Source organism: Amblyomma americanum, chromosome 1 (assembly GCF_052857255.1).
Source record: "Amblyomma americanum isolate KBUSLIRL-KWMA chromosome 1, ASM5285725v1, whole genome shotgun sequence".
In the NCBI taxonomy this organism is placed as follows: Eukaryota; Metazoa; Arthropoda; class Arachnida; order Ixodida; family Ixodidae; genus Amblyomma; species Amblyomma americanum.
Window position 1 is genome coordinate 207,205,700 of NC_135497.1, and position 18,457 is coordinate 207,224,156.

At 45.8% G+C, this 18,457-nt stretch overlaps 1 long non-coding RNA gene across 1 annotated transcript in view; it reads left to right on the forward strand.

The window, feature by feature from the left end:
* Positions 1-11,729, forward strand: part of LOC144114538 (uncharacterized) — a 68,945-nt gene extending 57,216 nt beyond the window's left edge. The window contains exon 4 of the long non-coding RNA XR_013311049.1: positions 11,569-11,729. This is a non-coding gene — a long non-coding RNA (uncharacterized LOC144114538). The remainder of the gene's footprint in view (positions 1-11,568) is intronic.
* The last annotated feature ends 6,728 nt before the right edge of the window (positions 11,730-18,457 follow it).

The following is an 18,457-nucleotide window of genomic DNA, read 5'->3' on the forward strand; positions in this document are numbered from 1 at the left end:
AACGGACGATACAAACACCATGATCGCAGCGATCGCACTTCTAGCAGAGCCGGCATCTGAAGCCGAAAGGGCGTCCGATGTGTCACTGTCCGAAGATGAAGAGTGGCAGCCGTCAGATGATCGTTTAAGCGACCCGCATTGCCTTGGTGAGTTTGCAAGCGCGTTCACATTTGCAGATGGTGGGCCGAGGGGCGGCGTGCGCGAACGACGCCGACGGCGACATTTCGCCGAACGATACCGTTATAGTCATAGTTGTAAAATAGACAGTTCTACCAACCAAAGGATGTTGGTTCTGCACAGCCAAAAGACGACGTCGCACAATCATCTAGGAGCATCGTTCCGGAAGCGATGCGCGAATAGATCTCAACATTTCTCATTAGGATCATCTGAGTTTGTCAAGTGTCGAGCAACAGCTCCCGAGTCTGTCTGGTGGCCGGGCCTTATTAGCAGAAATTGAAGAACTTGCCCACCGATGCACCCAGTGCGTTAAGGAGCAGAGGTAAAGTCATCAGCAGCTAATGCCGTCCGAATCACCTGAGCGACCGGGGGAAAAAGTAGCCATCGATTTGTCCCTGTGCGCCGTGAAAATGCACCAATGAACACCGAAAGCAGCACCGATGGAGGCGCAATGGTGATATCGAAATTTCAGTTCAAGCCTCCCGAAGAATTCAACTTCACAAGCCCAAGAGAGTGGCCACAGAGGACGCGTCGCATCGAATGTTTTCGAGTCGTCAGCGGCCTACCTCGCAACGAAGCCTGCCGAGGAGCAGGTGCCCGCTAACCCTAAATCCACCTCCAGGGCTTCCTTCAAGTGCATCGATATCTCAAAACACTGGCGATTGTGCAGTGTGCCTCTGAAGTGCGGCCACCTTAGCCAGAAAGTAGACATCTCTGATTAATTGATTGATTGATTGATTGATTGATTGCCAGACCTATCTACCGACCGCATGACTTCAAAATTATGCATCGTGCCTTGTTTGTACCTCACTTCCACAGAGCTGTTCGCTCAAATTAAGAAGATTAATGCAAAAGTTCAAGAGTGAAACTTTCAGTGGCCAATATGTTGTGCAAAAATAAGGCTACGAATATTAACAAAGCTCGAAAACCACGTCTATGTCAAATGAGCCAGCGGAGATAAAGAGTGCAGAGCTATATTAGGCACTGTAATTTAATTTATGAGAGAAATACAATCGACCCCACTTATAATAGACTTGAAGGCCGCGTGGATTGCGTTCGTTGCATCCGAGGGTCGTAGTGAGTGTGCTTCTCAAGTTACAGCCAAAAATACAAAATCTGAAAATCCTACACTGTAAGTCCGTTATGCGCATCTGTTTATTCAGAATAGACCCTATCTACTACGGCGCTTTTCAAGCTCTCCAGAGCAGTCACATGCCCCTCCACGATCGCGTTGTTACCAACAATATGTTTTAGGAACCCGATATAAATAATCGCGGCAGAGCCTCCTCGGCATCTGAGGTATACGACGGCCTTCCCGCCATAGTCTTCGTATGGCTCTCCAAAGCCGACGTCATCACCGTCGCCAACGAAGTCATTCCATACGACATCAGGTCGGGCTAGCTGCGCACTGACGACGTGTTGCCAAAAATCTAAATGCGTCCGATACTGTGGGTGTTCGACAGCGTCTTCCATCGTTCCTGGAATCACAAACTCTGCCTTACGGCCGGAAGCAATTCTCGATGCACCCAGCAGTCATTTCCATCTACGCGAACTTGCTGCACGGCGGAGAAGAGAGTTACCCGAACTGGGACGTGGGCACCAAGCCAGTCAATTGCTTTCAGTATGCACTGGTGACACGGCGCCAATAGGGCACCTCAAGAATGTGAATCACGCCCATGTCAAGTGGCAGGTCTGGCTCGTCGCGTTCAGTGGCAGAAAAGCGTGGTCGCCACATTGAGAGAAGTAGTGGTGCGCCGCGTGGTTATCGAAAACGAACGGGACCTTCCTATTTTCTTGAAGCCACTCTGTGAAGAAGTCGCCTCTGACTCCCATGCCTCCTCTAAATATATGCTTAGTGGAACACTCCTTGAAAAAAACAAGAAAAAAGTCGCGCATCGCCCCGGCCTTCGTGTCGTGTCTGTAGCGCACAAGAGTGTAGCCTCCAAAGCAGTGCGCATTGTGAGTCTTCCCGATGACTCACGTCGGCCATCGGTCGCTGCTGTCCATGATCGTGTCGTGCGTGGAAGGACAGTAACGCGAAGTTAACTGCAAGTTAACTGCGCCGGTGAAAAGTGCCCATGGGCACTTTTCACCGGCGCTAGGCACTGCCTTTCAAGGCATGCGTTCTTGACGGCCGCATTTGGTTCAACGTTTCGTTGGCGTTACACTCATCCTGTATTATTTTTTCGCCTTTGGCTGGTCGCATTCCTTCCTTAGAAAGCGGAGAAGGAGGTCCATCGGAGACTTGGAGGCGCTCGTTACTCTCTGCTCCTGCAATAAAACGGGGGTTTTCGACTTCGGTGTCGAGTTTACAGAGCCTCCTCGTTCGCTTTAAATGAGTTATGTGGCCACACTTGTTCGTTTTATCTAAGACGTAGTGTCATTGCCCTCATACATTTGACGCTAGCACCACCCTTGTTCGTAATAAGCGAGCGTTCATTATAACTGCGGCTGTTATAAGTGGGCTTGACTGTATAGCACAAAAGCATAAACCATGATAGCAGCAGGGCCTATGGTCCCACGCTAAAATGAACGCAACAAAGGTTATTGCAAAAATTATGTTTAATGATCCACACGCTACTGTCTGGGAGTGATTAACGTTTGCCTCATACCCATGAAAACTTGCATTTTATTTTTGTTCACGGGGACTGCGCTCCCGCTGTCAATACGTTCTTGCCTATTCTTTCTGCTAAAAACATAGCTACAAGTTCAGTAGAAAGATCAACTAACCAATACAAAAACTATCCTTGGAAATAATTTTATTTACGATTCCCTGTTGGCTGTTTCAGGTTTGCGATTAAAACCTTTCATTTCTGTTTGAGTATGAGCATTTTACGTTGCAAAAATATCTGTAAGGGAGATGGATTTGGCGCGAGATACAAGCGCCTCAGAAACTGAGATAAAACCTATCGCTTTCTGAAAGTTGTTGAAGTTAAAGAACAGCCAACGCTAATATGTACTTTGGAATTCCCCATGGTGAGTAGATTTCATTAAAAGGAATAATTACTCATTTTATTCATATGAGTGTCGCGGTACGGCTAGAGTGAGAAGAGGCAGCGCTTTCTCAGAATCTGCGCATTTGAAGGAAACGTAGAGGTCCGGGACCAGGATCCGGGATCCCCGCCTGTGCGGAGCATCCGCTTTGCCAAACAAATAAGCAAGTAATGACGACTAGAATATGGCAGGGCTGGTTTAACTTGATCAACAGCTCGACGCAGGAACGAAGTTAGTCTAATCAGTTTACAGGTATCCTCCGTGGTGGAGTACAAATCAATCAACGGCGTTATTATTCATTAGCCTCCGCAAGAACGCAGCTATATTAGGTTACTTTTTTTATTTGCAAAGTTTCTAATAAAGTTGCGTAGCATGCTTTATTCACCGTTTGGCTGTGCCCGTAGGAGCGCTAGTGATTAATTGCTCCTTTGAATAAAAGAACTCCGCACTGAGGCGTCTGATTGTAGCAAGCGACCATAAGCTGAAATTATTTGTTTTATCGACCTTCGGCATATAGCTTACCTTAATGAAAACAGTGTCTCCTTTGAGTCGTTGAGGAAGAGTAAACGATAAGACAGCACACTGCAGAACAGCATGCAAAAATCGGCACTGCGACAAAACAGTACTACGAAAAACAGCATGACGACAAAGCAGCACTGAAAAAAACAACATGCTTCAACGCAGCACGCCGGCGGAAACAGCCCAGCGTCAGAACAGCACATAGAAAACACAGCACACTGACGGAAGAGCACAGGGAAAAAACAGCGCGGTGACAAAACACCACAGCGTAGTATGTGCAGCGCTGCGAGAAGGATGAGCTACCATAGTCACAAACGCAAAATGTTAGGTTATGCTTCATGGCACAGTACTTAAGAGGACAGCTTTTGTTTGTGTGTTGTAGATGCTTTTCTTTTCAAATGACCTTTAGTATTGCAAACGCTTTATGAACTGGTTGTATGAAGTACGACAGCGCAAACACACATTTAGGTATCTTTGGTTTTATGGGGGTTTAACGTCCCAAAGCGGCTCAGGCTATGAGAGACGCCGTAGTGAAGGGCTCCGGAAATTTCGACCACCTGGGGTTCTTTAACGTGCACTGACATCGCACAGTACACAGGCCTCTAGAATTTCGCCTCCATCGAAATTCGACCGCCGCGGCCGGGATCGAACCCGCGTCTTTCGGGCCAGCAGCCGAGCGCCGTAACCACTCAGCCACCGCGGCGGCTCACTTAGGTATCGTCTAGAGGCTTAAGTCGTACGGTTAATGCGTCAGCATCAAACCACTACACCTCCGGATACTCGACGATAATTACGGGACCAATTACTCCGCCGTCGGACTGAAAATCAGTTCGCCAAAATTTATCAATTTATCGGACGGGATGGGTTAGAGAGCGAAAGAAAAAGCGTGAAAATGAAAGTAGGTGGATGTCCAGACCAATTTCACCTCATCGCAGATTCTGCTTGCATAAAACAGAAAAAGCCATGTAAGCAAAATCTGTATAACCGCTTTAGTTCTTTTATACTCGCTCTTGAAACAACGCAGCACAGCCGTGTTATTTTTTCTTCGTCCTCTTTTCCAGACACTATTTTGTTGTTGTGATGCTTTTTGAGTGCTGTTCCGACGCATGCTTTTTTGTTGTGTGCTGTTCTTTCAAGGGTTCTTTCAAAAATAGCTGCAGGTTACCTATTGTCACAGATTCCCACTGCGCTCTGCTAGCACTTTTAATGTTCATGACACGACTACACGATCCTTATATAGAGTGCGTAGGTGCAGCTACAATGTCCAATCAGTTTGTATCAGGCTCTTTCTGTTTGCTTCCTGGATCCATGAGTTGCCATCAATTTTTTTTCCTTTAATTTTTCTCAGACAGTGCCTAAGAGGAGGCCAAGGCTAAAGGCTAAAAGCCTGACGAGGCCTTGGCCCCTTGTACATGCGGTTGCATCGATGAAAAAATCTCGCAGATACACTTAGGTCAGTACAACGATTGCGATAAAAAAATACAAGTTTTCAAAGGGCAGAAAAAAAAAGTACCACCCTGTACATCAGTCCGAAACAAATCAATCATGCAGTACAAAACAAGACTTCTGGTTACGCTCGCAAGTCGACACAAAAAGCAAAGGCAACATTATGCATCAAATGCGAAACCCGCAATAAAACGTCAGAACCATTTACACCACGAAAGAAAAAAAACAATCTCAAAATAATGTGGTTTTGGAACAATGTAAAACGCAATACATGTACAGTGGCAATACAATCTTCATGTACACACCCCGAAAAAATCTAGAATATGGTTATTCAACCGTTAAAGCAAGTCATTGAGCCGTGTATGAAATTCCCGGAGATAACCAAGATGCTTCTACATTCACTTTTAAAAATAGCAAAGGATTTGTTGAAGTCGACGTCTATTTCAGAGCGGTTCAACAGTTTAGTGGGCTGAAAAGTTATCGTTTGCCTACCGTAATTGGTTCGTATTTTTGGCGCTCTCCTTTTAAGATCGCCGATTGGGTATGTGCTCATATGTTCTATCGGAGGGACATACAGTTTATTTCGGTAGATCCATTGCAGTAGTTTGAAGTAATAGATCTGGTTTTCTTTTAGCATACTGTATTTAATGAAAAGAGGCCCGGTTCGCAGGTTACTTCTATCGCCTTTGTAATTCTCACACAAGCGTAGTATCTTTTTTCTTGAGCAACAATTAACTTATTATAATTATAGATTGTGGTGGTGCCCCAAACTAACATTCCATAACTCAATCTGGAGTAAAAAAAGGGAATAATATAGGATCTGTTTTAAGGGTGTAGGTATAAGGTTCCGGATTTTGTAGATGCTGGCAGTTATTTGCGCCAGTTCAGCTGTTAATTTATTAACGTGCGTGGTCCATGAAAGCTCTTCACTGAACCATATGCCCAAAAATTGTTGTTCTTTTACCTGCTCTATCAAATTTCCTTCATAGGTTTTATTTTTTCTTGTGTAGTCTTGCCTATTTATGGGCTTGAAAACTATGTACTTTGTTTTGCTTGTGTTTAACCTCAATTTGTTGTTTGAAAACCACCGTGATAATTTACCTAGGTATTCATTAGCAGCCTTTTCTAAGCTTTCTTTGCTTGCTCCTATGAAAAAGACATTTGTGTCATCCGCATATAAAACTATATCAGAAAAGTCATTTATTGAAGTAATATCATTTGTGTATACTAAGAATAAAAGTGGACCTAAGATGGATCCCTGAGGCACACCGTATAGAATTCGCATTTTACTGGATGATACGCCATTCATGTCAGCATACTGGCAGCGTTCACTTAGATAATTTTTCCATAACTCAATCTGGAGTAAAAAAGGGAATAATATAGGATCTGTTTTAAGGGTGTAGGTATAAGGTTCCGGATTTTGTAGATAAATTCAATAGTACGCCTCGTACGCCGTACATATGAAGCTTTTTTAACAAAATGTCGTGCTGTACAGTATCGAAAGCTTTTCTTAAAGGGAAGCTGAAACGGTTTTCAAATCGCATGAAACGCTGTGGTTGGGAAGAAAGGACCTTGAAAATCATGTGTGTAAATTTTTCCCCGATTCTATTCGGAAACAGAGCTGCAATGGCTTCTTAAAAAGCCGCCGCCGGCACGCCCTCGTCGCTTCCAGAAGCGCCGGGTGGGGGGGGCAGAGCGGTAGAACTGGCGGAAGTGACGCCATTCACGGAGAGTCGGCCGGCCGGCTGCGCTTGCTTCGCTGCGGCCCGCGCTTTACGGAGCCACACATCAACGCAATCTTCTGCCATCGCCGTTTACTTTCTCTCGTTCGGGCGTTCCGTGTAATGCTTGAAGCCTGAATATAAACCAGTTTTGGTATGGTACTTCTTTCGAACAGCGCTCAGCCCACAGCTTGGAAGAATCCGTCGGTTGTTCTCCGTCAGCCTCTTCCACGTTAACCAGACAATCTGGTTGTACGCAACATGCCGAAACTGCCTGCACAGAATATGTGCAGCAATATTTCTCTTTTCGTTATATTACTTTCTTACCTGTTTGTAAACTCTTCGCCTTTCCCAGCTGGTTCACATCCATGCTGAGCTAAAGCCACTTCCAGCAATGCTTTACTGAGGCACACAGCCTTGAACTTTTTGAGCTCGTTATGCACTGCGTGCCTTTTTGATTTTCCTGACTGCGTGCACCTGATGGCAGCACAAGCAATTCTCTTAATCTTTCATCAGCGCGCAGCACACGCAGCTGCGCCTAACTGAACAAAAAAAGCCATTATATAAGCCTAGTACACTGGAGCAAAGCAAACATTTGCATTCATGAGCGCTTGGTCATGGCTGACGATCGACAATGGCGCTAGAATTAATGCTAATTTGTCCTTGAGTCAGAACGACAAAGTTGTCGAGCCGCGGTACGCATACATGTATATCATCCACAAGTAATTCTGCTGGTTATCTCGATACGCAACAGACAGCAGCACACTAGTTTTGATGAGCAGCATTGCGAGCTCCGGAACGCAGCAATAATTGTTCAAAAGCGTGTTCAGAATGAAAAAAAAAAAACAACGCACGGAGGTAAGTGCAAGAGTTTCATGGTTGAACAGTAGCCCGAACATGCGACAGAAGGAAAGCGCACACGGGAGCTTCCTCCCGGTCGCCTCGTCTCTTCGCGCTGCAGTACAGCAGTGCACCCACTCAAACTCATGCAGTTTTGCATTCTTTTATAGTTCTAAAAGGCCTTCGGGGGTAATTAGGCAAGTAACCATAAATAAATGAACAAACAGATGCTTTACCTCGCGCGACTCGTGTAAGCGTGCCGGTGATCTGATTTAGATCATGTTTACAGGCGTTACAAGAATTTGGTGGCCAGGCTTTTATGCAGTAGCGGTACACAGAAACGTTTCGACGCAATTTACTTTTTTTTTACTGCCACTTGCACCTACACAAAACATATGCACACGCATGCACCTACGCAAAACATACATATCAGTCGAGATTTGGTTTTCGTGTTACCCTGGTAGGACGTGAAAGGCCCATACTGGGTTAACGAAATTTCCGGCTTGCAGGCGCCACCATGCGGTCACTTCTATATTAGCCTCTTATCAGGCGGTGGCGCCAGTTTTCTGTTTAGTCTGTAGTTCTCAACGATTTCGGAATAGTTTTGCGCGCGCTCGTCCAGATTCCGACAGTCCGGCGGTTCCATGGTTACCCGGAAGCAAAGAATATGGGAATGCGCTGACTACCCCGGAGTCGACGAAGTTATTGATAGCAGAGAAAGCTGGGAAGCCCTGCTGCGCAGCGAAGAACTCGCTCGGCAGAAACAAGCCAATTCGCCTGGCGGCTGATGCCGCGAAGAGATAAAGTCTCTTTGTTAGCCTTTAGTCACGGAGGCACCGGTCCCCGCCCTCCAGGCCTGCGTGCCGGGGGCGGTGAGTAGTAAGGCTTCTCCATTTCCGGTGGAAATAAAAGCTGTCATCCATCCATCCATCAAGTCGAGATTTCCAACACGTGAACATGACGCGACTTGACATTCGCTGCCGGCGCACTCCGCGGCGTCGTTGGTGCCGCCGTTTTCTGAAGCTGCTGATGGCTCGAACATGCATGGTGAAAGTCCAAACTGTTCAGCACTGCTTGAATTATCCATAATTTCCATAACGTAGTTCTTAAAAACCCGCTGAAGCAACGCGCTACGCAGCAACGCCGTCGGTGCCGGCCGGAGATCCCCGTTGATGACGTCCCGACAGTCCCGGCCAATCGCGGGCAAGAGCGGCGTTCGCTCGGCGCCCTGAGGCGATGGGGCGCGTTTTCTTCTAAAAAACAGCTCTTGCGTTTATTTCCGCTCTTTTGGAATGAGATATTCTGTTTCAGCGGACTAAAAGCTACAAAATGACGTAGAGAACTCATTTTTTTCGAAAAGTGCTTCAGCTTCCCTTTAAGTCTAAAAATAATCCTAGGGTCAAAAGTAGGTTTTCAATATTTTCCACAATCTTTTCTTTATTATGAATCAAGGCTATTTCCTTTGATATTTTCCTTTGAAACCCATACTGAGCAGAGGTTATAATCTGATGCTTTTCAAAAAAAGACACGAGTCGGTCACTTATAACACCTTCAACTATTTTTTGAAAAAACAGGCAGGACAGAAATCCGGCGATAGTTATTAGTCTAGTACTCCACCACCTTTATATACGGGTGTGACATTGGCAATTTTTAGTTCTTCAGTATACTCTCCAGGCTCAAGCATTGTATTCATAATATGTGCCAGTATTGGACTAATAATAGATGCGGTGTATTTCAGAGGCAGGGCTTTTATTCCGTCGTCAACAGCTGCGGCCCCATTCCTTAGTTGCGTCATTTTTCTCTCAATTTCAGCAGGAGTAGATGGCAAAAGCATGATCGATCCTGGCAGGCTATGTCCTAGCGGGTTGTTATCTGTGCACGTATTTTGCCCATCATAGTGGCCAATATTAACAAAGTGACGATTCATTTTATCTGCCAGTTCCTGTCCATCGACGTGCTCGTTGCCACTCAGTATCTCCTGCACACCATCTCGTGTCTGCTTTCTGCTCATAAGGTGGTTAACCACGTCCCACATTTTTTTTCTGGTCTCCATTAATCTGAGTAAAATTTTGCTGATAGAAACCGGATTTTGCTTTTTTCAAGTCCGAATTCAGTCTATTCCTGAACTTTTTATACTCAGCAAGCAGAGAAGGATCACGATTCTTTATTAAAGCATGGTACATTTTATCCCTTTCTTTTATTCTTTTATATTGATCTTTTGTTACCCAAGGTTTTCTTATATTTATGTTTATTGTCTTACTTTCTCGCAGAGGAAAAGCTGCGTTATAGCACGAAAGATACTGAAGAAGAAACTTTTTATACGCTGATTTTGGGTTGGTGTGTTTAAATATGGGATCCCAGACTGCTTGCTCTAGAAGAGAACGGAAGTCTTCCAACGTGTTTTCGTTCATTGTACGATCCAGTAACCTGTTACGCTTCCCTTTGACATGGTTCTTCTCCGCGACAGAGACCAGGCAAAAGACTGGCATGTGGTCACTGATATTGCTTGTTATCACACCAGAAGACAGATTCTCGACTTCAATGTTCGTGACGCAGACATCAATACACGTGGCTGTATTTGAAGTAATTCTGGTTGGTAGCGTTATCATATTTTTGCAAGCATGCTCATGAACAATATCTAGAAATTTCTTTGCGCATGGTCCATCAGATAATGTATCAATGTTACGTCGCCGAGAATAACAAAAGAGGCAGCTAGATTCCCAAGTGATTCCAGGTCGTTTTCGAAAAAAATTATAAACTCAGCTACAATGCCGGATGGCGGTCTGTACACCACATTAGATATCTTAACAAAAAGGTTTCCGATATTTTCGTTCATCTTAGTTAGATGACCAAAAATTACATATGGATAACAATTTTTGAAGTATATGGCTATGCCGCCGCCTCACCTATTTTCTCTACTAATGGTTACGCTCTTAAAACCCTGAATGTGTGGCGGCGCATCGGCGTTCGTCAACCATGTCCCAGTAAGGACTATTACGTGAAATTTTACCGTATGTGAGTCGAGAAACATTTCGAAATCATCTATCTTGTTTTTAACACTTCTCATATTCAGATGCATCGTAGCAAGCAGACTGTCACTATTTGTGTACGTTTTGTTGAATGTAGGGCTGTCATAATAGGAACAACAATTTCCCTGCCTGTCCATTTTAGGGGTTTCTGTAGCACATAGAAATGCGGGTCATGGTATCTAGATTGAAATATTCGCAATATCTGCCATTTTTGCTATCCTCACAATGTCTGCCTCCTCGTCCTTCCTAGCCAGAATTCAGCCCCGAGCAAACCACACAAACTTCCATCCGGACCTTTTCTTTTGAGCAATGGCTGCACCGAGAAGTTTTTTGTTTGTTCCAGTCAGATGTTCGTTCACGTACACAGGAGTGCCTTCGCCGCCATAATCAAGGTCTTTAGTGTCAGTTTTCTGCTTCTTACATTTCAAGAAGAGTTTGTCTCGCTTCGTGCGCTGCACAAAACGGACGACAATGTTCTTCTCGTCGGATTTGAAGGTACTGACGCGGTGGCACACACCGATATCAGAATCAACAATCGGCTCGTCTACCAGGCTTCCAATCCTTTTCACTATGTTGGTCATTGTTCGTGGCTTCTGTTGCAACAAAATCGCATCTTTTTTCATCACTGGGAATTAAGTGACGCCAATTCTTTTTGTACGAGAGGACGCAGGAACATGTTTGCGAGCTCTCATCTTTTTGTTTAGGAGCTTCGAGAAAGGCCATATAACTTTTAATGTATTCAGCGTGTCTCTCCTGTTCGACATATTTACCCTCCGCGGTGGCGCAGAGGCTATGCCGGTTGGCTGCTGAGCTTAAGGCATCGATTTCTATTCCGCTTTCAGCGGCCGAACTTGGACAGACGCGGCACGCAGAAACGCTCGTGTATGCAGAAATTTCAGTACACGAGCCCCAGGTGGTAAGATCCATCCGGAACCTTCCAGTACGGCGTACAACATGGCCCACTTTGTTACCTTGGTGACTCAAAACTTATCAATAAATTCAATAAAGCCTTCCGTCAAGCACATTGGGGCTTGACTGGCCGGTGACGGCGCGTACTTTCCGTCTTTGGCCGGCATGTCTAATTTTTCGCTCGCCAATGGGGGCGATCAGAGAGGGGAGCCCACAGAGACGAGGAAAGTGGCCGTCGAGGTACTACACTTAATCATGGAGGTAGATTAGATTGTATGGGAGCAAAGAGGTCAGGGCAATCCTCAAACGTTTAGAATTTCAGCCAAATGGCCCTCCCTCATTGCAGCTCCCCTTCTTTCATTGCCCGCTATTCGAGAGCGATTATCTTTGTTCTGGTCATGCGAAATAAAACTGCCCTAAAATAATTTATTATTACATTCTGTTCTCCCACCTATTATGTAAAGCCCCATCGGGACCCTCAAGGGTAAATGATGTTGACCAAGATGACAAGCCTTGAAAGAAAATCCCCGAGTTTTGGCGCTTCTCCAGGGCCACAAACTGACAGTGATAACTGTTGAGCGAGAAATGACTGCGATAACGGCATTTTGCCCTAAAGGGCGAAAGAAAGGCGGGGAGGGGGGCTGTAAACGGGGAGAAGAAAGCCAAGTAATTTTTTTGTGCTTTTAAAACAGGCTGTAGACCTATAAACAGTGAATGTGTTGTATTCACTTTTTACATTCTTTTCTTTTCATTATTTTTTTAGAAACAAATCATGCTTTTATTCTGTGCACTGGAAATGCGGGCACTGCCACCGACGCGAATTGGCGTCAATTCTCTTCAAAGCCGCTTCCCTAAACTGAAAAAGCAGTCGCGAAAACAAAAACCAATTTTATTATAAACTTTTTAATTGCATTCGTCAGAGCTGTCAAGCCAGCACACAATAGCATGCAGCTACGTATATAGTCACTCATAAAGCTGCACTCATCGCCGACTGCGTTGGACGAAACCTATAGCACGTAAGGCGTTTCGATTTTTTTGTGAAATATGTTTCGTTTACATCACCCTATCTGCTTGCCCTTTACGGTAGTTAACCAGCCGGCGTTAGCTCCGTCTCTCTTGCATTTTGCAAAATCGCGCCATTGTCTGTAAACGAGATACTACGCAGATGGGTACACTGTACGCCGCGCAGCATCACGCAGGTGGTAAAGCGGAGCCATCTACAAAAGTAATTTCATTACGTCAAGGGAACAGCAGGCATTCAGCCAGCTGCTGCCGCCACCGATGCAGCACTCTGAGCGACACGGTTACCGCGTCAATCCTTTCTTCATCACCTTTTCATCCGCCGCGCACGGTGTGCTGTATTCCCAAACCATCTTTAAGCTCAACTTTTAAATTGAGTGACTAACCTGCCTCAAAGGAGCCCTGCAACACAAATTGAACAAGGCTGAGCATATGCGGGGTTCAGTAAATATACGTGAGCCGATCTTGGTCCAATTTTGATGTCCGATGATTTCATTAGCTACAAAAACAAAGATATAGGCATTTACGGTGTCCCCATTCCGCGACTGTTTTCAGCACCGGATATGACGAGCCCCACGTCCCTAAGAAGCGCTCGATCATTGGTAAATGTCTAGTTTACCGCTAATTTCTCCAATATTGAAAGTACATTTAAGTATGTTCTAATATCCTTCAATGGACGAACATAATGTGCATATGGCTCAATATAAAGAGCATCGTAAAAGCAGCAATGTGCAAATATCAGTAAAGACCCCGTCTAGGCTTTCCGTGTTTACTTTTGCACATTCAGCGACCTAGCAGCTAGCAGTCGCGTATGTTAGGCTTGGCACGCACCGGTTATTACAACGATAGCTTTGATAAGATGAAGACGCCAACGAGCTTCCTTTCCACGCCACCTTCCTACGTCACCTCCTGCAACCAGAGGGTCGCTGGATTCATCGCACCCGGAAGATAAGACTGCTGCCAAGCGCACTCTTGGCTTTTACCTTGGGTACCCCTTTCACATTTGAAATAAGAATCACGCGCGGGGCGTTATACTCGCTGGTGGAATTTCCCGCGCCGAGTTTGGCAAATCAATGAAGCAGCAAACGAACATAACGGCGATGCGTCTCTGTACAGCGATGGAAACAACGGCGTCATTTCGAGCGCTAACCAGTTCAAGTGAAGAGGCAACCATAGCTTATAAGTTTCCGCGGCGTATGCGTGTAAGCTGCTTCAAATGATCGCGCAAAATTGCGCCCCTGGGACAGTGAAATGGCAACTGAATGTCGTGCGGAAATCGAGCTCAGAGAAGGATTTTCTTAGCTCTAATTTTTAATTTTCTTCATTATTATTAAGAAACATCTCATAACCACTCTCTGCAATGGACTTCATTACTTAATGTTGGAGAGCGAGAACTTCTCTCTGCATTTTGAATCTGAATCAAAGCAACATTAAGGCTTCATCTGAATCATAGTCAGCATCAGTTCAGTAAGTGTTGCAGGGCATCCTTAGGAGTGTATAGTACCCGAAGGGTTCGCTTCTGAGTCGTGTCGTTGCTTTTGTAGGTCAGGACGGAAATTTCTCCTGTCAGTTTCAAGAGATTTTGAATGTTGGCGAAGCAAAACGAGCCTGACTGCTTATCACAGAAGAAAATAGAGTGATTCGTATACTTTTCAGAAACGCTATGCGTGGCCTGTACATAAGTCAAACTTAACCTTGTCAATGCCTCATTATGAAGGAATGTTTTGATTACGAAAATCGCTATTGACAATTCGCATACGCATTGTGAAATAAAGCTGAACAAAAAATGAAGACACACTTACAGTGATTAAGCATGTTATTTTCTATATTCCATTTCTGAAACATTCTCATATACGCATATTAATGACGTCTGAAACGGCTTTTATTATACGTGGAATGCGAATTTCCACTTGCTCTCTTCAAGCAACCTTATAGCTTCCTGCAATATCTTGGAAAATTAGACAGCAAATCACTTAGGAAACCACTACGCTTGAATAATGGTTTCTTTCACCGCGTGAGTGCATCTCATTAGGCGCTTCAGGAGCCGTGGTAGGCATGAAGCAAAGCATTTCTTGAGCAACGGCTTCTACGGCATAGCAATGATATGCACGTGCCACGAAGACCCACGCCTTTCTCCGTTCCGTGATCACGTGGCCAACCTCTGCGCGTGCCTGTTTCGTTTTCTTTTTTATTTTTGAGGAAGGAAAATGGCGCAGTAACTGTTCCACATCTAGTTGGACACCTGAACCGCGCCGTAATGGAAGGGATAAAGGAGGGAGTGAGAGAAGAAAGGAAGAAAGAGGTGTCGTAGTGGAGGGCTCCGGAATAATTTCAACCACCTGGCGATCTTAAACGTGCACTGATATCGCACAGCACACGGGCGCCTTTGCGTTTCGCCTCCATCGAAACACGGCCGCCGCGGCCGGGCGTCCTCTCCTGGTGAAGTGCGCTCTAGTGGGGGAGGGCGATTCGGAGGGGGGGAAGGGGGAGATGTTGCGTGACAACACCTTTAATGCGCCTCGCCTTTCATTTCCTGCAATTTTTTGCTGTCATCAAGTGGGACGCGTGTTTGTGAGAATCTCCAAATGCTTCGAAACGCCTCTCAGACGCCGCACGTAGCAGGGAGGTGAGAGCCCGAAGACATGCGGCGGATACAAAATACACAGCATACGCTTGGGGCGCTTCCCATGAATGCATTGCCCGATAACTTCCGCAAATCTGTGGCCACACATTTAATAGACAGAATGGGACAGCGTTTACGCCAGCCAGCGTAAAGCAGAACTGATATTAGTGTCGCCTGTCAGAATTTTACTACTGCCAAACGCCAATGTTCCAGTTCCATAAAAGGAACATTTGCGCAAAACTCCCTGCCAATGGAAGACACACAGGTTTTAGTTCTTAACTTTTCTCAAACAAAATCACCAACTACTTGTCACTACTTTTGTTCTGTTTTGTTCATTTCAACATTTTTTTTTCGACGAATGGGGCTCACCAACACTCGGTTTTTCTGACAAGGGATATATTTTATGTCCGTTTCGTTTAGCAGTAATAATTGAGCCTCCTTAAATAAGTCAATGACAATTATTATAGTTGCGGTGTTTACCCCAATTATCATGCAATATGCAAGGACAAAGATTGCGAAGGATGTACTTTGAAGGGAAATAAAAAATTCAGTTCCCTATGTCCTAATTTTGGAACATTGGCAAGCAAATGGTTAAGAGGACACTAAGAATAAATTGGTGTTCGCCTGTTACCGCTTTCTAACGACAAAGAGGCTACTTTCGCCGAAAACGGAGCTTTAAATAAGCTAGGAAAGGTTGAAACAATTAAGTACAGATGTCGCCATCATATTCCGTTTTCGGAATATGCTGTGACGCTGTGACGCAGAGACAGTTTGTTTGCGCGCAGATTTCCAAGGTTGTGTCACACAGCCATCCAGTTCCCGCGGTGATCGTGGAAAGTCTTTTTGGTCCCGACGTCGCGATTTTGATTCCTCTGGCAGGTATAAAAGATGTTCGTCTTTTCAATAATGATGACTGTGAATTTTATGGCACGGGGGCATCTGCAGGGCCAAAGAGCGCCATGTCACAAGGTTTTTTCGGCTTCTCAAGGTGGGGTCAAAGACACATTTACCAACCAATTCACCGTAAAGAAGCCCGAGCACAAGGACAGGGGAAGCTTCTACCTATTGTGTCACTAGTGGGTACCCGGCGGCACTGGGGATCGAACACCCCAGCTCCAGCATGCGAGCCATTTTTAAATCCAATTTCTCGAGCAACAATGGCATCTTTGCCTGCGAAAAACAAACAAACATCAACATAGCCAGAAGGAGCCGCAATATATATTTTTTTCGATGAAACATCTTGCTATTAGGAGCGGTCTTCAGTGCCCCTTTAAGTCAACCTTATTGACCCCAGAATAGCACCGTTGTTAGAAAGAAGGGGCCGTCACTTCTTGCAAGCAAAAAATCGCCGACTGCTGGCGCACTTTCGCCGACTTCACTGAATTTTGCCGCTCGCGTAACTGGAGTAACGGAAGCAGGAGTGTACAGGCGTACGCTCCCACGTCGCAGTGAGCGATTAGAGGTCGGCAGAACGCCAGTGAGACATACAATATCGCCATATTCCTTTCCTGATGATTCTGGTTTTCGCAGTGCGCTGCGCTCAGAATGCTCAAAGAAGTTCTCAAGCGGCCAAACATTGCCGAATGCTCTTATCGTCCTTCACGAATAGCACGCCAAGTCTATGGCACAAGGACGACCGCCACCGAGGGGCCTTGTTTATTCTTTTCCAACAGACGCACGATCCTTGCCAATATTTCGCGACGCTTATTGATCTGCAATGCCGATGCGCTTCTCGACCCTTCATTCTTGGCATCCACTGTATGTGGGCGGTGAAATGGGCACTCTCGGCGGGTCAGCGATGATTTCTCGGGGACACAACTGAACAGGCTCCATGGTTCCGCCTAACTCGCGCGACGGAGGCTTTCTGTACACTGTCATATCAGAGCTTGGAAGCTATTCGGTTAGCTTGTTTGCAGCATCCCGGTCCGTACCGGTGACCCAGTTTTTTTCTTCTACCCTTCCCTTCCGCGCCACGCCTATTGTCCCCGTCAGTTCGCTTAATCCGTTGGCATCGAGTGGAGCCATGTTTCTGTGTGTGCGCGCACACACACACACGCACACGCACACACACACACACATGCACGCACCGGCCACTCCGGACTGTCATCTGCTACTTTAATCAGACCGCTATGGACGAGCAGTTCTGCTGACCACAAGGTAACTGGTTCGTCGATTCCTGGCCGCAGTGCCTGCATTCAAACGGGACATAAAAGAGAACGGTCTCATGTAATCCGATGATGGTGCTCGTTGAAACCGTAGGTTGGCGAAATTAATGCGAAGCCCTCCACTACGGTCCCCGGCACAGCCCACGTGTGGCTTCAGGAAGTTACAAACAGAAATAAAACCAACAAAACCACGACAACGCTATCGGCTGTAAGCTCCTTCGCGTGAGAGACGATTAACCACACCCTCATCCTGATAGCGAAATCGCATGTAATACAGCTTCGTCTTACGTCAGAGCAGCCACCGGTATCTGTCGGCTGCCTTCGTTGCCCCTACCCATAAAGACAACCTTTCATTGCCCGCAGAGCACGGACGAAACAGTTTTTGCGACGGCCTTTTATTGTCGCACTCGCGATTGTGGCGCTGTATCTTGATGGCCGGCCGCAAATGGTGCCCTGCGCCCCCCCCCCCCCCCCCCGTTGTTCAAGTACAGAATCTAGGTGGAGCCCTTGTGAAAGTGCGATTTATGTTCTACTGGTTGGCACTCGGTGGCGTAATAACAATGCTTATTGTACTTGCGTCCTAACCCATTCCACAGATCATGAGCAGTGCCCCATTAGGGCGCTCCAGGGGAGTTTCGATCACATGGAATTATTTCAAGTTCTTTCAGAGAAATGTCAACAAATTAGTCATTCTGTTCTTTTCATATTATCTTTTTTTGCAGTACGTCCAACCCAAAATCTGGCTGCCGTATCAATGTGTCCAATTTGCGAACTCGTTAGGAGCACAGCGTCATAGCCTCTGATTCACCACCATCTAAGGAAAATTATTGCGCAAATTGGATTCTGCGTACGATGAGAAAATTAGGTCGGATCGTCGAGTATGACAGAGCCTTCGCTGAAAACTGAATTAAAGCGAAGCAAGGTGGTCTTTAAGCAGTTCATTTGTAGACAGTGACGCGAGCTGCCAGCGGTGAACTGCTGTCTTGTTCCTTTATTTTTGAGCGCTAAATGTTA